Below are 8033 nucleotides of genomic sequence, written 5' to 3'. Positions count from 1 at the left end.
TGTTTTCGTGACAAAACGTAGTTTTGGAGACCAGAGAAGCTCGCCTGTGATTCCCCCTGGTGATGGATGGCGTAGTGTAAAACTCCCCATCGCCGATCAGTCGTGTAGTGTGAACATTACAGTGACCACGTGTTAATCAGAGTGTCGTGTAGTGTAAACTTGGCGTAAGCTGTACAACAGCCAGGTGTATGTTTACATTACATTTACAATGTTGTAGCATGTCAGACAAATGGAAGAAAACAGTAACATTCATTTTTTATTATTATTTCATTTGTCTGACATGCTACAACATTGTAAATGTAATGTAAACATACACCTGGCTGTTGAATGTTACTGTTTTCTGTTTTGGATTAATTATTTATGTAAACAAAATACACAAATATTTTTAATAATGAGTGTTCTTTGTACAATTATCACATTCGTTCTCTGAACATCTGTACATATGTAAACAAAACCTGTTAATGTTACTCAAATATGCCTAAATGTGTTGAATCGAAATTGGATCGAAAATCGAATCGAAAATCGAAAATCGAATCGAATCGGGACCTGGTGAATCGGAATCGAATCGATCCAGGAAATTGGTGGCGATACCCAGCCCTAGTGCCCAGTGTTTCCAGGTGACACTAGACCTACTGCAACTCAGTCATGAATACCTAGGCCTTCCTTAAAACTGTAAATAGGTAAGGCATTGTACTATTTTATTTATTTATTTATTTTTAATATGTTTTACACACTTTGGTTATTCATGACAGAAACTCATTAAACAAGATTCATTAGTTCACAAGTTTGTCAATTTTGTATTTCCAATTCACCTCACTTGCGTGTCTCTTGACCAACGCAGACATGGGTAGAACATGCAAACTCCCCATAGAAAGGACCGAGACCGCTCCACCTGGGGATCGGATCCAGAACCTTCTTGCTACCCAGTGAGCCACCGTGCCACCCAAGACAACCTACATTCTTGCTGGCAATGAGGGATCTTGGTTAAATGCTACCCCTGTTAGCATTACCCGGATAGTGTTTGGTGTGTGTTTGGATTTAACAGCACCTCTCATGAGATTAGCTTTTATTTGATTCTCATCATTATTACTTCATGATTTGAAAAATAGCATACCAGTCACTTTGATAGTCAGTCTAGCATATGTTTAATTATTATATGAATTCTTAGCATTAAATACTTACTTGCAGTAGTCTTGAGGCACTCACAAACACGGGCAGCTGTACCATTCAGCTTAGATATAGGGGAGTTTCCCGCCATTAGAAAGGGATGTACCATTCCTGGAGCTAGAGCGGGGGTCAGTATAGTATTGTCCTGTTATGGTGTCCTGCCATTTATTACTAATAACTAATGATTGGTTTATGCTTAGGAGTTAGTGTTGGGTTGGCTATATATTGCTTTGATTTTTGAGCATGATTAAAGTTACTGTAGTTACTGTCAGTAAAGTATTGGCCTGTTATGGTATATATATATATATATATATATATATATATATACAGTATATTGTTAGGATAAATCTTTTGTTCAAAAGGTCCTGAAGAAAGCAGTCGAAGGAAGTCCAGAAAGTACTCTTTAAAACACTTTATTAAGTGTAAAAATAATCTGTGAATATATATCAGAGCTAAGCCGGCCGGCGCTCCTTACTCCTGCAGTCTAGACACACCACGTAAGAAAGAGGGCTCCTCTGAGCCCGCCGTCCTTTTTTAAACTAGTCTAGGCTCCTCCTCTTTTACTGCTGGTGGAGCCAATGAAGTGTGCTAACAAGCCCCGGGCTCTGCCTCCCCCCCCTCTGTAAGAGTCAGGGAGAGAGCCTAGCCGGCGACATGTTGGACAAAAGACCACATGGCCTGGATGTAAAACTTCCCATATTAAATGTACGTTTTTATGTTCCGAAAAACCTAACCATCCCCCCTTGAAAGCATCTTAATGCTTTCACAATAACTTTTAACTATAGGTTAGGTGTTTCTAGATCCCAGGAGATAAGGATAGCTGTCAGCAACCCCCCAATTTAACCCCTTCTGACTACATGGCCACTGGGCTGAATTTTATACAATAAAACGTTTCTAAAAATAAAAAGGCTACCAGTTAAACTAAAGGAACCGTACCTATCGCAACAGCTCCTAACCCTGAAACAAACAAACAAACAAAAAATAATAAAAACAGGAAATCAAAATAAAGTAATTTAAAAAATAGGAAATCAAACACGAGAAAAATAAAATAAAAACAATGGGTGCGTGGCTTCTACAGGAAGTCCGTTCAGGTTGTCCTCCACCAGACAGAGCTGCAGATATTCAGAAGGGGCCCATAGCTCCTGTGTCTCCGCATGACTCCTAATGTCTTATGGATTCTCCCCTGTCGGCCTTACCTGTTTCCACAGCAGCACAAACATTTCCTAAAAATAGCAGAGTACCAAACATATATACATTGTAAACAATCCTGAACTAACCCCTTGCGTTTTGCAGCTAAACTATGTGTGTTGCACTTAACTAGTGTTTTCAAAGATGGTCTATGTGTCTGCGAACTATATGTTTATGTTTTTTTTCTCCTAGTCTAACTAAATTCTCCCCCCTCGTCTTGTTCCGCTCCGTTGATTCCGCTGGACTCTTCTTCCACATAGTCGGTTTTGTCGGGCTTTTCTGCTGTGGGTTGTTCCCTGTAGGCAGGTCCAGTTAGTGCCACTTCTGTCCCTTGGAGTGGGTCTTCCAGTCTCCTCAGTGTCTGCCTCTGCCAGTCCTTCCAAGTCTCCTTCCTTCATCACGGTGTGTGATTAGTAGTGCTGGTCCTCTCTCCTCATCTTGTCTGGTCGGTTTTACCTTTAATTAAGCAGAGTTAGTAGCACTTATACTGCTCGAAGTGGGTCTTCCGGCCCACCTTCAAGGGTATCCTCCTCATCATCATCTACCTGATATCTCGACAAATCAGCCAACACCATCTGGATAACTGGTGGATCCTGCCCCCCTCTGCTTCCTCTACTCACTATATCTATTAAAAATTTTTCTATTAATACCCTGATGCACGGGATACCACAACAACAACATATCACTAAAATTACCAATCCTACGCATGCTGACATCACCAAATTTGCAATAACTCCCTTCCATGGCCCAAACATCCCTTCTAGCCACTTAACCCATTCATACACACATACAATCATACAACAGACAAACATATAAGCTACTTACCCAGCCCTCACCGCAGCCACCCCACTCCCAACATCGGGATACACGGCCACGGTGAGCTTAGACACCACTGCCGCAAGGCTTTCTGGGTAAAGCCCGTGCCAGACCCAGTGGCGACGCTACACTGTCCCCTCCCTAATGGTCAACCGTCCCGGTGACCCACTCACCAGCGTCCACTGGGTGGCTCCATGTCTGGACCGCACCCCATTACACTGCCGAGTCGCTCTTCCACCCACTGCTGGACCGGGCACCCTGCCCCTGCAGCCACCTGGGCTAGCGCACTCGGACAGACCGGGCATATTGGCTCACCAAACCATCAGAGCCACCCAAACACCACGATCCCACTTCTGACACCAATGTGGCGCCGGCGAGTAAGGAAGGTTAGCGTCAGGGCCGCAAGTGAGCTGCCTTTGGCAGTTCATTCAGTGTTTTAGCGACAGACACCCATTCATACACACATCCCTTCTGAAAAATGTCCCCTGTTTATCGGTTCTGGTTTGTTGCTCCTGAAACAGGTGTAATTGTCTTTATAAGCTTTGATGTTGGTTGGAGTTGGTTCCTGAGTTAGTGGGTGAGACATGGATAAATTCTCTCTGTGTTAAATTAGACATTTTAGACCGCTTTAAACAACCTTTCGAGCAAAATCTGTAACACGTATTAAGACAAAGATAAACTGGTTTTAACGAGACACACCCTAGAACAGAAGATTCCTGCCTAGTCGAAGAATACGAGTATTCTTTTAACATTCACTGGCACAACTCACTCGGTTGTCCAAACACAACTCAGACAAGAGAACGTAAACCTCAGTACAACAACAGTGTCTACTGGAAACAAACAATTACTTCACCGCGACCGACAATGGCCCTATGGAAACAAACATATAGTTCAGGGCAATCGACAGTGATCCCCTGGAAACAAACAATTACTTCACCGCGACCGACAATGGTCCTATGGAAACAAACATATAGTTCAGGGCAATCGACAGTGATCCCCTGGAAACAAACAATTACTTCACCGCGACCGACAATGGCCCTATGGAAACAAACATATAGTTCAGGGCAATCGACAGTGATCCCCTGGAAACAAACAATTACTTCACCGCGACCGACAGTGGTCCTATGGAAACAAACATATAGTTCAGGGCAATCGACAGTGATCCCCTGGAAACAAACAATTACTTCACCGCGACCGACAGTGGTCCTATGGAAACAAACATATAGTTCAGGGCAATCGACAGTGATCCCCTGGAAACAAACAATTACTTCACCGCGACCGACAATGGCCCTATGGAAACAAACATATAGTTCATTACTTGTCTCTCATACTGCATTAACCCTTCCTGCTATATAAATTTCCCCTTCAAACAGTTCAAACTGATCAGAGCAGAAGGTGCATACACATTACATCTAACATTTTCTACACTTATTCTACTTCATCATCGTCGCATGCTAGAGAGCCTTCAAATTTTCTAAATCACATTTTTTCCAATACAAAATCACCAATCCACTATTTATTATTTACTCTGCCATACTTAAAATAACAACAGCTCTGCTATATCAACTTCCATCAGTCCTACAAACCCCTGACTTATATTATTTATTCATTCAGATTTTTTCCCCAACTTTTGGTCACTGGTACTAACACACCTCCTGCTTCTAACAATACAGACTCCATTTCCCACAATCCAACAGACTCTCACATGATCATCTCCTGCTCCTAGTCAGCCAATCCCTCATGCTCATCATCACCAGCGCTTTGATCCACTTTGGCTTTCTTGAATCACATTAAACTCTACTTAAACAGTTCCATTTAGTTAACTCACTGCAAAGTACTACCAACCTATACTATCTCTATTGTATTATTGTTACATCTCCCTACAAATGTCATTAACCCCACATCACTATGGTACCTGCATCCCTACTCTCACTAAAACACAAGCACTTGTAGCTCTTTCTAATTTACTCTTGTAACCAAAACTTTTTCTACACGAATTATTGTTATTCTAATACCTTACTGTAAAATACATCCAAAACCTCTATAAGATGTTACCGAACCCCTCACTTTTTATTATGGAACCCAGATCTTCAGGTGGATGTCTATTAAAACACACTACTGTCCCACACGGTCTTGAGATTTCACTGCATAACGTCTCCATCCAGTCTCACATCAGCTTTCCCTTCCTCTTGTCTGATGATGTCATTACTTTGGCATTCTGTACCTCAGCACCCCATATGCCTCTTGAACACTGCTTTACTCAAACCTCAGAATGCAACAACAGCCATGACATACATCTGCAAGATCTGGTATTCATAATTTTTTACATCATCTTTGGTACTGCATAAGTGTCCACCATCCTCAGCCAATACACAGTAGATTAAATATCAGACTTCTCTTTACTCATGCAGGGCCTGCAGTTTATGGCCCCAACCCCCCGCTGGGTTGCTGTGTGTCTGTGAAACCTATGACCTGGGTCTCCAGTCACCCCCCTTCATGTACTTCTCTCCTAACAAGTTATTTTCTTCACTGTTTCCTCAATCTTTAAACTGCACTCATCTATGATCATGCATAGTATTGCCACAAGGTTTACTGCACCACATTGAACCAATCTAACTTCTTCAATAAACTATATAGTATAAACTGAGTGAGTTGACCTGATCAATTAGCTAGAAAAGATTCATCGGATACAACACAAGCATCAAATATTAACAATTGCCAATTAACAATTTCCAAAAAATATTACCAATTAAATTGAATCTTACCGGAGTCCGTGTAAGCAATTATATTTAATCTCCTGAGACCCGAGCTTTGATTTTTTCAATGCATTTTTCCTATTCCTTTTGTTTTTAACCTTATTAGTTGGGCGACACGGTGGCTCAGTGGGCAGCACCGTCGCACACTGTCACAGCAAGAAGGTCCCCCCTCCGCGGACGTGTTGTCGTGTGGGTTTTCCCCGGGTGCTCCGGTTTCCTCCCACAGTCCAAAGACATGCCAGCGAGGCGAACCAGAGACACTGAACTGTCCATGTCTGTGCCCGATACAACCTGAATCCCGTGCAATGAGCAACCACCGTTTCCTGTCATAAATGTAACCAAAGTGCAAAACATAACGTCAAAATCTTAATAAAGAAGCAAACAAACTTTATTAGTGTTCTAGTACTTTTGCTACCACTAGCTGGCAGACAAAAGTGTTCACCAATGGGGACAATCGATCGAGGTTTAGCAGGTCAAGGAATAAGGCATAACAAAACCAAAATTTAATGTCCTCATATGTGAGGTAAGACTGAAGATTACCTTCACCAGGCGTCCCTAAATCTGCATGCATATACGTACCTGAATCTGCATGCATATCCGTAGGTCTGCCAGTCCAGCTGCCCCAGCACAATGTATCACAGGATTTAATACACAAAGCGGCATTTTAAACATAAATTCTTATTCCTGCCATAATACTCCCCCCTTTTTTCAAATTTTACAATCAAATCTTGAAAATAAAATATTAAATAAACCTACTAAATGTGTTTATCCTGTTGGAAAGCACAGAATTTTAAAGTTAGTTCAATCAAAGTCTGGTGTTAGCTGGACCTGTAAACAAAAGTACACTGCAGTGTTTATACAATCATTAACTTGATACGTGAGATGTGTTCCTTTCAGTTATAGAACATAATTTGGCACTAACCGAGTTAGATAAGTATAACCCTCAAGATCACTTAGTATAACTACGGATATTTCTGTAGCAGACAAAGACAAAGAAAATTCTGCACAAATCCAGAAGGGATCAGAGTCCCTGTCCTGTACAGAAATAGTGGTACCTTCAGGCATTATTTCCAATTTAATTCAAGAGGCAAACAAATGATCACACCTCATAAGATTTATAGGGCTATGAAATCTCACTCTTCACAACTACACAATATTTTAGAAATAGTAACATATTAGCTTTTACCTTTTACTTGTATTCAGCATTTGTACACAGAGAAAAACACGACCTCACTCTCAAATAAACATAAGCTTTGACAATATATAATCTAATATATCAACACATGTCTTAATCAGAGGTGGAAAGAGTACAAAAAATTGTATTCAAGTAAAAGTACTATTACTTTAATTAATCTTTACTTAATTACAAGTAAAGTTACTACTCTGAAAATCCACTCAAGCAAAAAGTATAAAGTAACTCATTTAAAATGTACTCACCGAGTAAACAGCAGGGGGTCTCCTCTGTGTAATGTAAACGGGAGTGGATACAAACCTCAACAGTAGTTTTTAATTCAAATGTAATAGAAGAAATGTTGTCCTTAACTCAAAAGCAATAGAAGAAACATGATGATACAACAATTAAAACAGTTAGGGATGTGTAATGCGTCATTTCAAAAGACATAAAACTTTTTCAAACTGTATAAACACTAGCGATGTGTCGCAAAATGATTCGAATCTATGAATCGGCTCTTCTAACCGAAACAAAGGAACCGACTCTTCCGGCAGTCGCCATGTAAACACGCGGCTCTTCAAAAGGAACCGAGACAAAAGACTCGACTCACTGTCGCAAAATTCGCTGCAGCAGTTTCACAGCCGCGATTTCTTTCGATTTTTTTTTTTATTTATTTTGCTCGGTAACAGATGCTATTCAAAATGTAACAATTACTAATACAAAACATACTTAAGCAAAAGCAAAATTACAGTCTGTGAAATGTGCTTTAAAAACTACTGTGTTACAGTAACCAGTGCGATCAGAGCGGTAACACTAAGCACTGGATTCGTGTATGTATGTGTATTGATCGAATTTGTTTAAAATCATATCCCCGCTATTGAAACATTCCCCACTTGCGACATATTGATGTCGAATTATTGCCCAGCACTACCCCA

Source organism: Trichomycterus rosablanca, chromosome 5, assembly GCF_030014385.1.
Source record: "Trichomycterus rosablanca isolate fTriRos1 chromosome 5, fTriRos1.hap1, whole genome shotgun sequence".
NCBI lineage: Eukaryota > Metazoa > Chordata > Actinopteri > Siluriformes > Trichomycteridae > Trichomycterus > Trichomycterus rosablanca.
Note: the sequence above shows the minus strand (reverse complement) of the source record.